The sequence below is a fragment of the Sorex araneus genome, chromosome 2 (genome assembly GCF_027595985.1).
Source record: "Sorex araneus isolate mSorAra2 chromosome 2, mSorAra2.pri, whole genome shotgun sequence".
NCBI lineage: Eukaryota > Metazoa > Chordata > Mammalia > Eulipotyphla > Soricidae > Sorex > Sorex araneus.
In genome coordinates this window covers 305,511,210-305,529,236 of record NC_073303.1, presented here as the reverse complement: position 1 = coordinate 305,529,236, position 18,027 = coordinate 305,511,210, and the positions used below count along the sequence as shown (strand labels likewise).

The window sequence follows — 18,027 nt, the reverse complement described above, 5'->3', positions numbered from 1 at the left end:
GTTTTTTTTTTTTTTGGTTTTTGGGTCACACCCGGCGATGCACAGGGGTTACTCCTGGCTCTTCACTCAGGAATTATCCCTGGCGGTGCTCAGGGGACCATATGGGATGCTGGGATTAGAACCCGGGTCGGCCGTGTGCAAGGCAAACGCCCTACCCGCTGTGCTATCGCTCCAGCCCCTCAGTCAGGGTTTTGATGAAGAAGTCAGACCATCTCATTGGTGGGCAGCCACGTGGTCTTTTGACATCCTGTGGAATCCAGTTGGTGTTGGAATATTTTCCCCTTTTCAGCTGCCTTCTAGGATTCAGAGGCAGCTTCCCTTTTCTCACAAAAAGCCTGGCTGGTCTTTGACATGCAGATTTTAGGTGCTAGCCAGGCCTGACTTGACATTGTAGATTCCAGGCTCTGGCCTAGCCTAATCTTTGGGATGTAAATCCGAGTGCTTTCAGCCCAAAGAAGGCTTTGGTTTTTGGTTTTGTATCTTCTTTGGGGGGGGGGGGGCCTAGATTAACAGCCTGCAGATACAAGAGAATTATGTTGCCTCAATGTTCTTCCTGTAAGATATTTTGGTGCCTTTGGTGACGTCAATGTATTGCGCCCTTTGGAAGGGCCATGATCAATAAAAGGGGTTCGGAGAGAAGGTGAGAGTGTATAGAGGGAAGATTGGAATAAACTGCAAGTGAGACCAACCATCTTGGCTCTGTTCCTTCCTTCGCCTGCCACATCATCGACATCAACCTCCCCGGGGTGGGGGAAGCGGCCGGAGGCTACCAAACTCGGGTGGCGGGAGAGACAGCGGCTGCCCTAGGCCCTGTGCCTGGCTCGGTGAGGTGAGGTGTCCCTTCCCTCACCCGCGCCTTTTTCTTTTTATTTTTACACAGTTGGTAACAGCTCTAGACCAGTGGTCATCTCTGAATTGCATTATGTGTCCAACCCATCTGATTTTTGACGCCTTGGCAAATGAGACAGCATCCCTGATTCTTGACCATTGATGGAGGTCAGAACTCCGGATTCCTTCTCTCACTTGAGTAGAATGCGATACTCCTAGCATGGCTCTTTCGATTCTTCTTTAGGATACCCAGACAGCTTTCTCATCCTGTTTGTGTAGGGCCCAGGTCTCTGAGGCATATGTTAGCTCAGGAAGAATGGTGGAGTCGAAAAGATGTTCCCGGAGTCAGAGGTTCTTCGTCCTCTTAACCACTTCTTCGATGCTCTTCCATGCTGCTCTCTTCCTTCTATGCAGTTTTGGTGCCAAGTCATTCCTCACGTTGAGTTCTCGACTCAGGTACACATAGCTGCTGCATTCAGAGATGTTTGTTCCATTGAGAGCAAATGGAATGTCAGGGACTAGTTCACTTCTCATAAACATAGTTTTGCTGAGATTCACCTGCAGTTTGACCTTTCCACACTCACGGTAAAGTTTGCCAGCATTTGTGCCACTTGGCTAATGTTTGGCATTATGAGAACAATGTCATCAGCGAAGCGAGGATGGTGTAGTTGCCAACCATCTATCTTCACTTCCATTCCTTCCCATTCCAGTCATCGCATGATGTTCTCAAGGGTGGCACTGAATAGTTTCAGTGAAATGGTATTGCCCTGCCAAACCCCTCTCTTTACATCAATGATCGCTTCCTTGTACAATGGTGAGATCCTGGTGATGAATCCGTAATACAGCTTGCGGAGGATATTGATGTACTGAGTTTGAAAGCCCTGTTTGGCTAGGGCTTCGATGACCGCTTCCGTCTCAACTGAATAGAAGGCTTCATTTAAATTGATGAATGTTAGACAGAGCGGCATCTGGAACTCTTCTGAAACTTCAATTAATTTGATCACTGTGTGAATATGGTCGATCGTGCTGAATCCTTTTTGGAATCCCGCTTGCTCACATGGTTGTCCTTCATCTAGTGTTCTGCCTATCCTATTCAGGGTGACTCTAGTGAACAACTTGTAGATGACAGACAGCAGTTTGGGAGATAGCTGCCAATGTCGTGGATTTCTCTCTTCTTGTATAACAGAATGGTCCAGCTGGTTTTCCAATGGGACGGAACCGTGCATTCCGACAGGTAGCATGTGAAGAGTCAAGCCAGTGTATTGATGAGTACTGGCAATAGATTCTTCAGGTGTTCAGGTCTTATCTTGTCTGGACTGGGTTCTGTACGCATCTTTACCAACGAAATGGTGTGTCGGATTTCGGAAGGGAGGGCCTTAGGAACGACATATCCATCCTACAGAATTTGGTATATGGGCAGCTGGACATGGCTGTCAAAGAGATCCAAGTATAAGTCATGAATAACCCTCTCTATTGCCCTTCTGGAATATGTGATATATCCATCAGTACGTCGGAAGGCAGTCATCTTGGTCTTGTAGTTGGCGAAGGACAGGCGAGTGTTGCAAATACTTTTCGTGGCTTCTCCCACATCGGCCAACACTGCTGCTCTTCTCTCATTGAGGTCTTCCTTTATCACTTCTCTAGACAGCTTTGTGAGCTTGGAAGTTAGCTTGTGGTTGCCTGAGGCTCGTGCCAAAGCACGTTGGCGAATGAGCTTGAGAGCTTCTGAAGACAGGCATCTATTTGTGGCTTTCTCACTCTCGGCATTTTTCGCAATAATGGAGATGCTGAACCAGTCGATCATATTCCTCATCGATGGAAGAGGCATCTTTCCATGTTGCCGCAATATTGCCAAAGAGCCCCCAGTTAGTGGTCATTCTGGGAGTTCTCTTCTTAAACTTTTTTTTTAATTTTTAAAATTTTATTGAATCACCGTGAGATAATTACAAGCTTTCATGTTTGGGTTACAATCTCACAATTATCAAACACCCATCCCTCCACCAGTGCACATTCCCCACCACCAATATCCTGGGAATAACCCCCTTTTCCCACCCTCCCCTGCCTCTAAGGCAGACAATATTCCCCATTCTCTTTCTCTACTTTTGGGCATTATAGCTTGCAACAGACACTGAGAGGTCATCATGTTTGGTCCATTATCTACTATCGGCTTGCATCTCCTATCCCAACTGGTTCCTCTAGCCATCATTTTCTAGTGATCCCTTCTCTATTCCATCTGCCTTCTCCCCTCCGCTCATGAAGCAGTCTTTCAGCTATGGGGCAATCCCCCTGGCCATTGTATCTACCATCCTTGGGTGTCAGTCTCATGTGATGCTACCCTACACTCCACAAATGAGTGCAGTATTTCTATGTCTATCCTTCTCTTTCTGACTCATTTCACTTAGCATGATACGCTCCATGTTTATCCATTTATAAGCAAATTTCATGACTTCATCTCTCCTAACGGCTGCATAGTATTCCATTGTGTAGATGTACCAAAGTTTCTTTAACCAAACATCTGTTTTAGGGCACTCGGGTTGTTTCCAGGTTTTGGCTATTGTGAACAGTGCTGCAATGAATATATAGGTACAGATGTCATTTCTACTGTGCTCTTTTGCATCCTTGGAATATATTCCCAGTAGTGGTATTGTGGGGTCATATGGAAGTTCAATTTCTAGTTTTTGAAGGACTGTCCATATTGTTTTCCAGAAAGGCTGGACCAGTCGGCATTCCCACCAAGAGTGAAGGAGTGTCCCTTTTACCCCACATCCACACCAGCACTGGTTGCTTTTGCTCTTTTGAATGTGTGCCAGTCTCTGTGGTGTGAGATGATATCATTGTTGTTTTGTTTTGCATCTCCCTGATGACTAGTGATGTGGAGCATTTTTTCATGTGCCTTTGGGCCATTTGTATTTCTTTTTTGAGGAAACTTCTATTCATTTCTTCTCCCCATTTTTTGATGGGGTTGGAGGTTTTTTTCTTATACAATTCTATAAGTATCTTGTATATCCTGGATATTAATCCCTTATCAGATGGGTTTTGTGTAAATATTCTTTCCCATTCTGTGGGCTCTTTCTGTATTTTGGTCACTGTTTCTTCTTTTGAAGTGCAGAAGCCTCTTAGAGCAGTAGTAATTAAAACAGCACTGTATTGGGATAAAAACAGACGGTAGACCAATGGAACAGAGTTGAATGTCCTGTCACAGATCCCCAAATATATGGCCAGTTAATCTTTGACAAAGGAGCAAGAAATGCAAAGTGGAACAAGGAAAGCCTCTTCAACAAGTGGTGCTGGGAAAACTGGATAGCTACCTACAAAAAAATGAACTCTGACCTCTGTCTAAGGCCAGGCACAAAAGTCAGATCAAGGTGGATTAAAGACCTCAATGTCAGACATGAATCTTTAAGGTTCACAGAAGAAAATGTAGGCAGAACTCTCCAAGACATTGAAGCTAAAAGCATCTTTAAGGACAAAACAGCACTGACCATGCAAGTGGAAGCAAACATAAACAAATGGGACTACATCAAACTCTTCTTAAACTTAAACTTTGCAGTCCTTTCTCCCTGCTCTATGAAGTAGAATTCTACATGAAGGAGATGGTGGTCTGATCCCATTTGGAATTTTGGGACCACAGTGACATCAGTCAGGCAAAACCTTCGATTGAATATGATGTGGTCAATTTCATTGTGGAACTAATTTATGGTAAATTAAATTTGAACAAGCTTGACTCTAAAATTGACACTTGTAATTCCATCTTATCTAACCTACAGAAAGTTGTGAAGAAATTAAGTTAAAGTATCTTTTCTATATAGGTAATTATTACTCTGATTACACTACAACTACTTAAGGGGTAGGACCCATCTCCCTAAATTATGTGTTATTTAAATAACTTGAAGTTTCAAAGTATTTAGTTCCTTGAATCTTATCTTTGTATCTACAAACATTCCTTGAATAAGAAGCAGAGTAATAAGGATGTGAACCAAATATTGAGGAAACGAAACAGAACAACGTTAATGGTTCAAAGACATAGCAATAGGCTACAGTGAATAATGAAGATCTCATCTTTTACATTTCAATGAAGTTTGGAGTAAAAGGCCTCCAAGTCAAAGGAGGATAACATATAATGATAAGCATTTACTTTAAAAATTTTATTTCAAGATTTTTCTGAACGATACCTCACTGTTATCCATCTCTAAAAAGTGTTATGAGTCCATAAAAAAACCCTTCCATTTCCTTGTGTATATAAGGTTTTTGTCTTAATTGCAGAGTTAATGTTATTTCCCGTTGTAGCTATTAGCGTTAATCTCTATGTACAATTTGCTTATTACAGTAAAGCTTAGCTATCTGGAGACCAGGCATCCTAAAACCTTCGGCTTTGGTCCAAATCTGAAGACAACTGGAGGAAACATGTTCACACTGTATCACCCTTGTCTATTCCTTTTTTTTTTTTAATTAGTGAATCACCGTGAGGTACTGTTACAAACTTACAAACTTTCATGCTTGCATTTCAGTCATACAATGATTGTGTGCCCATCCCTTCACCAGTGACCATTTTCCACCACCAATGGTCCCAGCATCCATCCCATCACCCCCAGCCTGTTCCCCACTACCACCCCACCCCGCCTCTGTGGCAAGGCATTCCCTTTTGCTCTCTCTATACTTTTGGGTGTTGTGATTTGCAGTAGAGGTATTAAATGGGCATCATGCTTGGTCTACAGTCTACTTTCAGCCTGCCTTTCCCATCCCTAGTGGGCCTTCCTGGAACCCTTTATTTGGTGGTTCCTTTTCTCTCTGAGCTGCCTTTTCCCCCAGCATGTGAAGCCGGCTTCTAAGCTGTGGAATAATCATCCTGGTACTTATCTCTGCTATTCTTGGGTGTTGGTCTCCCATTCTGTTACTTTATATTCCATAAATGAGTGCAATCTTTCTATGTCTGTCCCTCTCTTTCTGACTCATTTCACTTAACATACTTGCCATGTTGCTCCATCTATATGCAAATTTCTATAACTTCATCTTTTCTAATAGCTGCATAGTATTCCATTGTATAGATGTACCGAAGTTTCTTTAACTAGTCATCTGTTCTTGGGCACTTGGGTTTTTTCCAGATAGACAGAATCTGGAAAAAACCCCAGTGCATCATGCTTGGTCTACAGTCTACTTTCAGCCTGCCTTTCCCATCCCTAGTGGGCCTTCCTGTACAGCAGGAAGAAATCTCACTCCTAAATGTGTATGTGCCTAATGAGAGACCAGCTAAATACTTAAAACACCTGCTAACAGATTTTTAACAAGGACATTGCTAGCAACACAATAGTAGTTGGAGACTTCAACAGTGCCCTATCACCTCTAGATAGATCAACAAGATTAAAACTCAGCAAGGAAACACTGGCGTTGAAGGAAGAAATAGAAGAGAGAGGACTAACAGATCTATACAGGGCTTTGCATCCCCAAAAGAAAGAATACACATTTTTTTTCCAGTGCACACAAAATATTTTCCAAAGTAGGCCATGTGCTGGGTCACAAAAAAATACCTTAATAGAATTAGGGAGATAGAAATTATATCAACTTCCTTTTCAGACCATGATACACAAGATAGACATCAACCACACACAGAATGCTCATGGGAATGCCGAATGGCTCAGCTCTTTCGGAAAATAGTATGGACACTTCTCAAAAAATTAGAAATTGAGCTCTCATTTGACCCAGCAATACCACTTCTGGGAATATATCTTGGAGATGCAAAAAAGTATAGTAGAAATGACACCTGCATTTATATGTTCATTGCAGCCATTTCCTTCTTTTTTTTTAAATTTATTTTATTGAATCACCAAGTGGAAAGTTACAAAATTCTCAGGCTTATATCTCAGTTATACAATGCTCAAACACCCATCCCTTCACCAGTGCCCATATTCCACCACCAATAAAAACAAAAACAAAACAAAAACAAAAACAAACAGTATACATTCCACACCTCACAACCCCAATCCCCCCCCCCGCCGTGCGTGAGTGATAATTTCACTTCCTTTTTTCTTTACCTTGATTACATTCCAGATTTCAATACACAACTCACTATTGTTGTTAGAGTTTCAAAACAGACTCACTATTTTTGTTGGAATTTATCCCCCAAGAATACAGCTCTATTAACAAGGAAATATTTGATAATAAGTTTTCCACTGATGAGAATGAAGAGATAAAATGTCGCACGGCCGTGGGAGCGGCCGCGCGGTTTACAATTTCTGTATTCTAGTAATTAAGTCCGCGGAGATTTAAGTTGGAAAATGAATCATTTCCCTTTCTGGAACAGCATGTAGCAAAAGCTTAGTTCACAGTCTCCATACATGGTTGCAAGCACTTGCTGGAACCCCAAATCCTAAAGCTGTCTCTGGTTCCCGCTCGTTCCACATCCACTGGCTGTGCAGAGGCATGGGCACCCGGGCCGAAACTCGGCCGGAGCCGAGCACCGGCCCCGGCTGGGACTGCTCCGGTATCCCGCAGCTGTTTCAAGTTCAAAGCAGATTTTTTTTTTCCGCGCCAAAAGTTCATACCTTCTCAAAGGACCCACAAAATGTCGGACACCACGCCTTCTCTAGAGGGGAGAGAGACCAAGAAGGAAGGATATTTCCTCTGTTAGCCGGCGTGGGGCAAAAGCTTAGTTCACAGTCTCCATACATGGGTGCAAGCACTTGCTGGAACCCCAAATCCTAAAGCTGACTCTGGTTCCCGCTCGTTCCACATCCACCCAGCCATTTCCTTCTTATCATAGAGACTTTCTGTAGCAATTTGAAATAAACAAATGAACTAGCCTGCAAAAAAAAACCTCCAAAAGACTCAAAAATACTACAGCTCATGTTGTAGTTGATTCAAGATCAAGAAATAAAGTCTAGATAAAACAATTTTTTAAGCATAGCATGCATTATGTAAAAGAAAAAGAAAAGATCAGAGAGGAGAGAGGGGGAAAAGAACAATAGAAATTAATAGCACCTTTTCTCTTACTGGTGCTGGAACAAACAAGGGGAGAAACTGAAGGATTAATAACTAATACTGAGAATCCTAATTAAAAACATCATCATAGGTCAGAGATACAAACTTAATGAATGCAGTGAATATGCAATAGAAAATGTACAAATACTGCAGATGAATAACTCCAGAAATAAATGCTAGAGTCAGAGGTCAAGATCAGTCTATATTTTAGAGCCACAAATTAAGGTGGAGCTGAAGCAAAATAAGATATAATACAAAGAAGGGAAGAAGTTATGTAATAGTTAATAATTCAAGATTCAGAGTTTTGTTTAGATCATCATAAATTTTAGGAACAACGGTAATGTCTTAAAAATTGGTTATGAATTTATCTGCACAGAATACACATTAATGAACAATTGAAGACAGTGGACAACAGATATTCAACAATGGTGATCAGCGCAACAATAAAAAAGAAAAAAAAAGTATGTTGGTGGATGGAAACTAGACTAATTTTCAGTAACATACTTTACAATTTTAGAATACTGTCCATGGTGGGTTTCATGCGTGCAATATTCCAAACACCACACACCATCCACAGTGTCAATTTCCCTTCACTACTGTCCTCAGATCAGATGCTCCCTCATCACCACTATCCCCTTCACTCCCACTCCACTCTTAACACTCTCCTCCCCAGCCAGGACATCTTGCTCCACTCTGTACATCAGTCCTTAAGCTAGTTGTTTGAGGTTATGTCATATACTCCTTTACTATGTGAAATTAAATTTATGGTGGCAAACATAATGTAGTATACATAGATGTTGATCTATAATTCTATGTACTTGAAATCTATATAATGTTATAAAATATTACTTAAATATTTTTAAAGAAGAAAATGTAATTAGGTAAATCCAAAATCTCAAATATCCATTTCTTAAAAGCATAGCAAATTTGGATATCTGCATGGGTGAGTCATTAAGATTTGTCCATGAATACTGCAAAGTTTTTGATATCATTAGCACTTCAGTATAAGTCGTCTTCAAAGGTACTTTCTTTCCATGAAAGTTAGAAACAACTACCACATATACCATTGAAATAACAAAAGGTGAAATAATTTGTTAAGTAGCTATGGCAAAATCATTGTTCTGTCAGCTTTGAAGAGCCACAATGTATTTCTGAATTTCTACCACTCAATCAACGTGTTGCAGTATTAATCCCCATCATCAATAGTAGTACTTTATTCTCTATGTGATTAATTCCATTGGTTTATCTCACTTCATCAAGACCAAATCCCATGCTGGTTAATTAAACTATTTGGCAACCCCATGCTGTATCTGTATGTGTTTGATGAAAATACATAGCCCTAGTGTGTTAAATCCATGTCTACAACCCTCAGGTTAGTCTTTTATGCCATGTCGCAATAACATTATCCTTAATTTAATTACTTTCTTATTCTACCTGAGAGTCAAACGACTTCACCCATGAACCTGTGGCATCTTCATCAGCTGAAGGCATGTTAGAAATACAGAATCTAGGCATCATGCCAGATTTATAGAACCTAATTCTGCATTTTAACAAGATCTCCAGATAATTCATAAAAGCACATTAAAGTGAGAAATACTGACCTCCTGACTTATCTCTTACTCTCCTCTATCTTCTGGTCATGCCTAAATGATAAGCAGGCTCACTTCTGCTTTAGTGTAATGACTCTGGCTATTTGATAAATATTTGTTGAATAACTAAAGAGAAGACTAAATTTTAAAGAAATGATAGAGCTAAATCTGATCTTTAGGCCCTTTTTGGGGGTCTGCAGTTGAATTCATTTAAGTTGAAGTTACCTTTTATATAGGTGACTAATTGCATGAAATTCCAACTCCAAACTTAATTATTTTTTGCTTAATCCAAGCAACTGTAACCTACTCTTTTTAAACAGAATATTGCACAGAGGTATGTACTTTCTGACTTAATTTTTCTTTCTTTCCCTCTTTATAGTAAGCCCTTACTACTTCATCATAAAACTGTTTAGGTTCTGAAACTTTCCTTAGAAACCCTACTCCACGAAATAAAAGAGGACATGAGTAAATGGAAACATATTCCCTGCTCATGGATAGGAAGAGTTACAATTGTCAAAATGGCAATACTCCCCAAAGCACTATAACACATTCAATGCAATCCCTATAAGGATACCCATTTCTTCAAAGAAATGGATCAAACACTCCTGAAATTCATATGGAACAATAGGTGGCCATGAATAGCTAAAGCAATTCTTGGGAAAAATACAATAGGAGGCATCACCATCCCTAATGCAAACTCTAATACAAAGTGGTAACAATTAAAACAGCATGGTACTGGAAAAAAGGCAGAGCCATAGATCAATGGAACAGGGAGGGATATCCCTACACACAACCCCAAATATATGATCATGTAATCTTTGATAAGGGACAAGAAATGTGAAGTGGAGCAAGGAAAGTCTCTTTAACAAATGGTACTGGCATAACTGGACAACCACAAGCAAAAGAATGGGCTTAGACTTCGACCTGACACCATGTACAAAAGTCAGATAAAAATGGATTAAAGACCTCAACATCAGACCAGAATCCATAAGGTACATTGAAGACAAGGTTGGCAAAACCCTCCACGATATTGAAGCTAAAGGTATCTTCAAAGAAGACACACAACTAATCAACCAAGTGGAAACAGAGATAAACAAATGGGACTATATTAAACTAAGAAGCTTCTGTACTGAAAAAGATATAGTGACCAGAATACAAAGGCAATCTACAGAATGGGAAAGTCTATTCACCCAATACCCATCTGATAAGGGGTTGATATCAAGGGTATATAAGGCACTGGTTGACTCTACAAGAAGAAAACATCCAACCCCATCAGAAAATGGGGCGAAGAATTGAACAGAAATTTTCCCAAGAAAGAGATACGAATGGCCTAAAGGCACATGAAAAAATGCTCTTCATCACTAATCATCAGGGAGATGCAGATCAAAACAACTATGAGATACCACCTCACACCACAGAGACTGGCACACATCCAAAAGAACAAAAGCAACCACTCTTGGCGTGGATGTGAGGAGAAAGGGACCCTCCTACACTGCTGGTGGGAATGCAGACTGGTTCAGTCCTTTTGGAAAACAATATGGTCGCTTCTCAAAAAATCAGAAATTCAGAACCCATTTGACCCAGCAATACCACTTCTGGGAATATATCACGGAGAGGCAAAAAGGTATAGTCAAGGGGCCAGAGCGATAGCACAGCGGGTAGGGCGTTTGCCTTGCACTCGGCCGACCCGGGTTCGATTCCCGGCATCCCATATGGTCCCCCAAGCACTGCCAGGAGTAATTCCTGAGTGCAGAACCAGGAGTAACCCCTGAGCATCGCTGGGTGTGACCCAAAAAGCAAAAAAAAAAAAAAAAAAGGTATACTCAAAATGACATCTGCACTTGTATGTTCATTGCAGCACTGTTTATAATAGCCAGAATTTGGGGGAAAAAAAACCCAAGTGCCAGAGAATAGATGACTGGTTAAAGAAATTTTGGTACACCTATACCATGGAATACTATGCAGCTGTCAGAAAAGATAAAGTCATGAACTTTCCATATAAGTGGATCAACATGGAAAGTATCATGCTAAGTGAAATGAGTCAGAAAGAGAGAGACAGACATAAAATAATTGCACTCGTCTGCGGAATATAAAACAGCAGAATGGGAAACTAACACCCAAGAATAGTAGAAATAAATACCAGGTTTGCTCCATAAGTTGGAAGCCAGCTTCACATGCTGGGGGAACAGGCAGCTCAGAGAAGGGAACACCAAGTAAAGTGTGGTTGGAGGACCTGCTAGGGATGGAAGAGGCGTGCTGAAAGCAGACTATAGATTGAACAAGATGGCCACCCTATACCTCCATTTCAAACCACTTCACCCAAAAGGAGAGAGAGAACAAAAGGGAATGCCCTGCCACAGAGGTGGGGTGGGATTGGGGGGGGGATGCTGGGGTTATCGGTGATGGAGAATGGGCACTGGTGGAGGGATGGGTACTAGACATTGTATGACTGAAACAGAAGTATGAATATATGTAAATCTGTATCTGTACCCTCTGTATCTGTACAGTTATTCATTAATAAAAAATAATTTTAAAAATTATATTTACTCAGAACTTCTTTTACTAGCTGAAAATTGTTTATGCCATGAGTAAAAGATGAGTTCAAAATAACCTTGACTTGTAAAGTGTTTATTCTTTCATTACCCACTAACCTTAGTGGTAGCAGTGTCCTCCTTACTCCCATTACCTGCTTTCCGACTTTGGATCCTTGGCCCTGCCACCCCACTTCCTGCTCCTGCACTGTTTTACATTCTTTCTCCTCCATTGCCTTCATTAACCTTCTGATCATGCCTTCTCACTCTTTAATGACTGTGGTAAGGTTCACTGTGCAAGTCACTTTGGTGTGCTCGCTCCCATGGCCTCCGGATCCTCCCTGACATTCTCCATCTGAGCCACCCACTTCCCTGGTCACAACATTGATTTATATTTTCTCTAACTGCTCCATTTATGAAATCATTAATTTAAACATCTTACCCTTCAATGACAACTTCCTACCTTCAAATTACCAGCTCATCTACTTCCATTATAATCTTTCTGGCTTCATCAGGATTCCCAGACAATGGCTCTCTTGACATCCTTCCTGTCAGTCAACTTCTGTTGCCAATTCCATCTCTGAGCAGTGTAGAGTGAGTTCATGGTCCATGATTTTAATCACCCTTTTCCAATACCCTGTAATCCCCTGTCACTTACCTCATCAATCTAAAACACTAAATGAAAACTAAACAACATCTCCTTTACTGGTATCTTGAATTCTGCTTGAAAAAACCATGCAATATAATATTTTTCTCACTCTAAATTAATATTTGTGATAAAGTGTTCATTGATAATCCCTGAAAATTCTACTATGTTAGTATCTTTCCATTCCCTACAACTATTATTCCAATTTTTAAAATATTTCTTTTCTTCTCTTTGAGACATAATGTTACCTCCTAATTCACCAAGAAAAAAAAGAGCATGTATGACTTACTCAAAGAGGTTTCTGTAACTCTGAGCAGTTTTACATCATTACATTTTCTCTTTCACATGTAGATTATTTTTAATTTGTATAATTTTTATTATATAAATATCACAAACCAAGTTCTATAAGGTCAATAACAAACTGTATGCTGCCCATTGCTGTATAAGTAGAACCTCATGCATATTTGGCACAGATGGTAAGCATTCTGAGAACAAATAAATAAATGGCCCATCTATTGTTTCCTATTATTATAATATCCACCCTTTATGTATTTGTAATAGTACTACATGCTTTTTGTACATTACATCCCAGCAAGCCTATCAAATAGTCATTATCCTTCCTGTGTATTGTGAAATAATGGGTAAAGTCTGTACAGTTAAGTTTGTATACACATATGCATGGTGAAAGTATAGTATAGATGTGCACAGTAAGACTGCTCATGCAAAAACCTTTTTTAAAAAAACACTATTTGGCTGGAGTGATAGTACAGCAGGTAGGCATGGGTTCGATTCCCAACATTCCATATGATCCCCAGAACTGCCAGGAGAAATTCCTGAGTGCAAAGCCAGGAGTAACCCCTGTGCATCGCCGGGTGTAACCCCCAAAAAAGCAAAAAATAAGTAAATTAAAAATTTAAAAAACACTACTTTTGTCTTTTGAAGCTTACATTTTGATGAGCAGTTTATGTCATTTCAATAATATGGGATAGCTGGTAAGATACAAAAAAAAGAAAGCCTTGTTAAGGGACACTAATGTGGGGCTATCTGCCTAGACAAAGAATAAAAGTAAATGAAGTCATCTTCTTGTAAACATTTCTCGCTCTGGTCACAAGCAACACATTTTAGTAAGTTTCTCTTCTTCCTAACGCAATCCACGCACAAGCAGCTCTAAGCCATGGATCTCAGATAATTAATACTAAGATAATTACACAGAAAAAACAACTGAAACATAAAGAATGGCCTGATTTTTAAATGAAACAGAAAGGAAATTAAGGAAAGAAAATCTGTACACACACTTGAAATGCTAACTGCGAAAACAGGCAGTGATCCTGCCTGCAGTGAATAGAAGAAAGCGACCCTGACAGAAAAACGGTCTCATTCCCAGTTCCAAAACAGTCTCATTGCATCACTTCTTTAGGAATCATGAGCTGCATGATCAAAAACAACAACAGATCTACATAATAATACCAACCTCATTGTTAGGACTAAACTATATCTAAGCATACACTTCCTTAGTGATCATTGTATGGTTGCTCTTACTATTTAACTATTAGTAACCACTGAAATGCATATAACTGAATACAGATATTCTTTATTCTTCACATTGCTCTCATAAACATTCATAAAACCTTAAAGAGTCTTAATGCAACTGTAGAGATATTTTTGTATTTTTAAAAGTTAGAGTTTAGGTAACATAGTTACAACAGTGGTAATAATTATTGAATTCCTGTACAGATTTACTGTGCTCTACAACATAAAAGTGCCCAAGACCCTCTGACCCCTGTCATGGCACTGCCTGTTCATGAACTGATGAAGTTCACCATTGTACTGTACCTTCAGCTTCTTGATAATTTGAGTTCTGTAATCCTAAACCAATGATTTTTCATTGTTCAATACTATTTCCTTATTCAGACTATACCACAGATTTACTGTTTGTTTTTTCCCCTCTAATTAATTTTGCTGAACATTTCACCCCAGTCCCATACAAATGGCAGCAAACAGCAAGATTTCATCTTTTCTTATTGCTGCACAGTATTCCATTGTGCATATGTACCACAATTTCCTGATCCCTTCATCTGTCATTGGACATGGGCTGTTTCTATATCCTGTCTATTGTACTAAATGCTCTAATAAACATAGGTCTGCAGAAATTTTTATTGAAATGAATATTTTTGTGTTTGGGGAGTGGATGCCAGGAAGTGAAATAGCTGTGTCAAGCGGGAGCTCTGTTTTGAGGAATCTGCATACTGTTTATTTTCCATAGCAACTGCCAGTATCAGATGCGTGAAACTGTAATCCCAATATATCTGTACCACTGCAACATCACCCAGATTAGCGAAACATCTCAGAAATACTTTTTTTCTTAATTTATTATCCAATATACTCTTCAGCCTAAAATTCACTAGGCATGACTCTGCTCTGGATACACCTAAACCCATGCATCTGGTGTACACCTATGAAATTGTTTTGTTTTGTTTTCTATATATTCTCTGTTTCATTTGTGATTTTTTTCTCTGATGAAGACAACCTAGTGGCCATTTGAAGGTTACTACCTTTGACTTGGGGCCATGCTCTCTCTTTTGACCTGAAAAAGTTAATGTTCAACTCAAGTTCAAGTTCCGCAGCTCCAGAGTGTCGGACTCCTAGAAGTGTCAGGGACAAACTCTCAGTGTGTGCTCATCCAACAGTGTAGCCTGGTGGCTGCCCTTGTGCCACTGGCAGGTGAGAGACCCACACCAGAAAACCTGCTTTTTCTTTAATTTCTGTGGGCTGGAGCAATAGCACAGCGGTAGGGTGTTAGCCTTTCATGCAGCGGACCCTGTTTGATTCCTCCCCCCTCTTAGAGAGCCTGGCAAGCTACCGAGAGTATCGCGCCCACACAGCAGAACCTGGCAAGCTACCCATGGTGTATTGGATATGCCAAAAACAGTAACAATAATGACATTGAGAGACATTACTGGTGCCTGCTCAAACAAATCGATGAACAACGGGATGACAGTGCCAGTGGACTAAAGTCAATGGAGACTGACTTTCCAATAGCAACCCATAGCTTTTATATAGTGGATCTGAAAGTACGACAAGATGAAGAGAGATCAGTTTGTGTTTAAAACTACCCGTGCTCGCAGTTAATGATTTTCTGTGAACAAATGTGCGGTTTACCCAGAACTCACTGAAAGTGTAAAATGGGTTTGATTAGTACATATTGACTAAACTATGTGATTTTGTTGAAAGGATAGCTAGCTTTTCAAAAAAAAAAAATCTCAACTCAGGAAATTAGATTCTTTAAGACTTTAAAAATGACCTCAGGAATCTGTAGTCTTCTCTCGTTCCTCAGAAATCATTTTTATCTATAGACAATAGGAAGTGAGCACAGAAAGCGGTGAAACCTGGAGAAGTGGAGGCTGGAAGCCATATCTTGCAACGAATAATTAGGATTCCATGTTTTCTGTGTAGAAAGTCTTTGTGAGGCAAGACTCAATCTAGAAGCTTTAATGTTTGCTGAAGAGAAATGGACCAAGCAGCTCTCTTCCTGCCAGAAAGCTTGGTAAGCTCTCTGCTCACAGCTGCAGCATAGCTCATATGGGTGGAAGAGTCAGAATCCCCAGAACTGCATGCAGAGATGACATACCTTTTCCAGACAGTATGTGGCCATCACTGGCCTTTTTCAAAGCTTTTCGAAGAAGATCACATCTTCATCCAGAACTGTGGAGACAATGAGGTAGCACTACAAGTTGTAGGATTACTACTTATACAGCTTTCAAAGATTCTGCATGTAAGGTAACTCTGTTCAGGGAGTGTGAGAATCTGGTGAGAAAATTAATAACCTGTTATATCCTAATACAGGACATAAAAGTGTGGGATGCAGAAGAGGTCGGCAGATGGCAGCACTGGATGATGAGGAAGAAAATCCTAATGGTCTGAGGCAAACTGTTTCTCTGGGATCTCTGGCAAAGAATCCCCAAAGAAGTGCACATCCACAATATAACTGCCTGTAGTTTTTTTTATATATATTTGCATACTAATAACTTTTCAAATGCTGGGTATGGCTCTTTCATAGTTTTTATGTGTTTGGTTATTATACTAAACTTTTCATTTCTTTTTATATTTCTTTGTCACCTTAACAAAGCTTATTCCTTTCTAAGAGAGCTACAGTTTAATTTGGGGGTAGATTTATGGTACTCTAGAAAGTGTTAATGGTCAATTTAAAGAGAAAAAATTATACATTTTAATTTTATAGATGATGTCCTCAAAATTTTATAAAGTCATTGGTAATTGATAGTTAGTATTATTGCCCTGTGCCAAACAATTTTAACAATCTTACAAGTTCTTCATGAAAAATTGGAAGTTTATTATGATGATAACAGGATTTTTGTGGAAAGGAAAACTATGAGTTATTTGATAAAATGTTCAATAAAATAGGGAAATGACCAGAAGGTCAAAGGATGGTAAAGAAGACCAGTACAAAATATAATATTTTAAATGAAGGGAGAAAAGAAAAAAGAACAGACCTGGGGCGATAGTACAGCAGGTAGGGTGTTTGCCTTGCACGCAGTCGACCCAGGTTCAATTCCCAGCATCCCATCTGGTCCCCCAAGAATCACCAGGAGTAACTCTTGAGTGCAGAGGCAGGAGTAACTCACTGTGCATCGCTGGGTGTGAGCCAAAAAGAAAAAAAAAACATATCTTTGAGCCAATAGATTGCTAAATTACACCCTGCACTTTGAGACGATAGAAACTAGAACCAGGACATAAGACTCAACAGGTAATACTTGACAGGTCTTTGGAGAAGCTATGCCCCAACTTGGTTTAGTGAGGGAAATTTAAGAAAACATTAAATAAAAAGATTGTAGATACATATACTAACTTCAGAAGTAGGATTATAGAGAGCCCTATCAGATGTATTGAGAAGAAAAACAATATGGGACAAAGTCTAAAGGAAGAAATCAAAAAAGGTAAAAAATGAACAGCAAGATTGATTAAAAAAAATATAGTTTCCTATTGGGTTTTACATTGGCCCAGTAGCCGAGTATAAACTTGGAAAGGACACAGTTATACTGACAGCAAATAGATGTTGTATGAATTTTTAAATAATATTTGTGAGGGAAAAACAAGCACAAAAAGGTGTGAATCTGTAACTGTACCCTCACTGTGACTCACTAAAAAATAATAAAAAATTTAAAAAAATATTTGTGTTTATGTGGACGGGAGTGATAACATAGCGGGTAGGGCTTTTGCCTTGACTCGACCAATCCCAGTTAGATTCTTCCGTCCCTCTTGGGGAGCCCGGCAAACTACTGAGAGTATCCCGCCTGCACTGCAGTGCCTGACAAACTACCCAGGGCATATTCGATATGCCAAAAACAGTAACAACAAGTCTCACAATGAAGACGTCACTGGTGCCCATTCGAGCAAATCAATGAATAATGGGAAGACAGTGACAGTGTGTTTATGTATATGT

The 18,027-nt window shown here is 39.8% G+C and overlaps 1 long non-coding RNA gene across 1 annotated transcript in view; it reads left to right on the top strand.

Moving 5' to 3' along the window:
* The window catches only part of LOC129401988 (uncharacterized), a 43,119-nt gene extending 25,501 nt beyond the window's left edge, over positions 1–17,618 (top strand). The window contains exon 4 of the long non-coding RNA XR_008628484.1: positions 16,413–17,618. This is a non-coding gene — a long non-coding RNA (uncharacterized LOC129401988). The remainder of the gene's footprint in view (positions 1–16,412) is intronic.
* Positions 17,619–18,027: the final 409 nt, after the last annotated feature.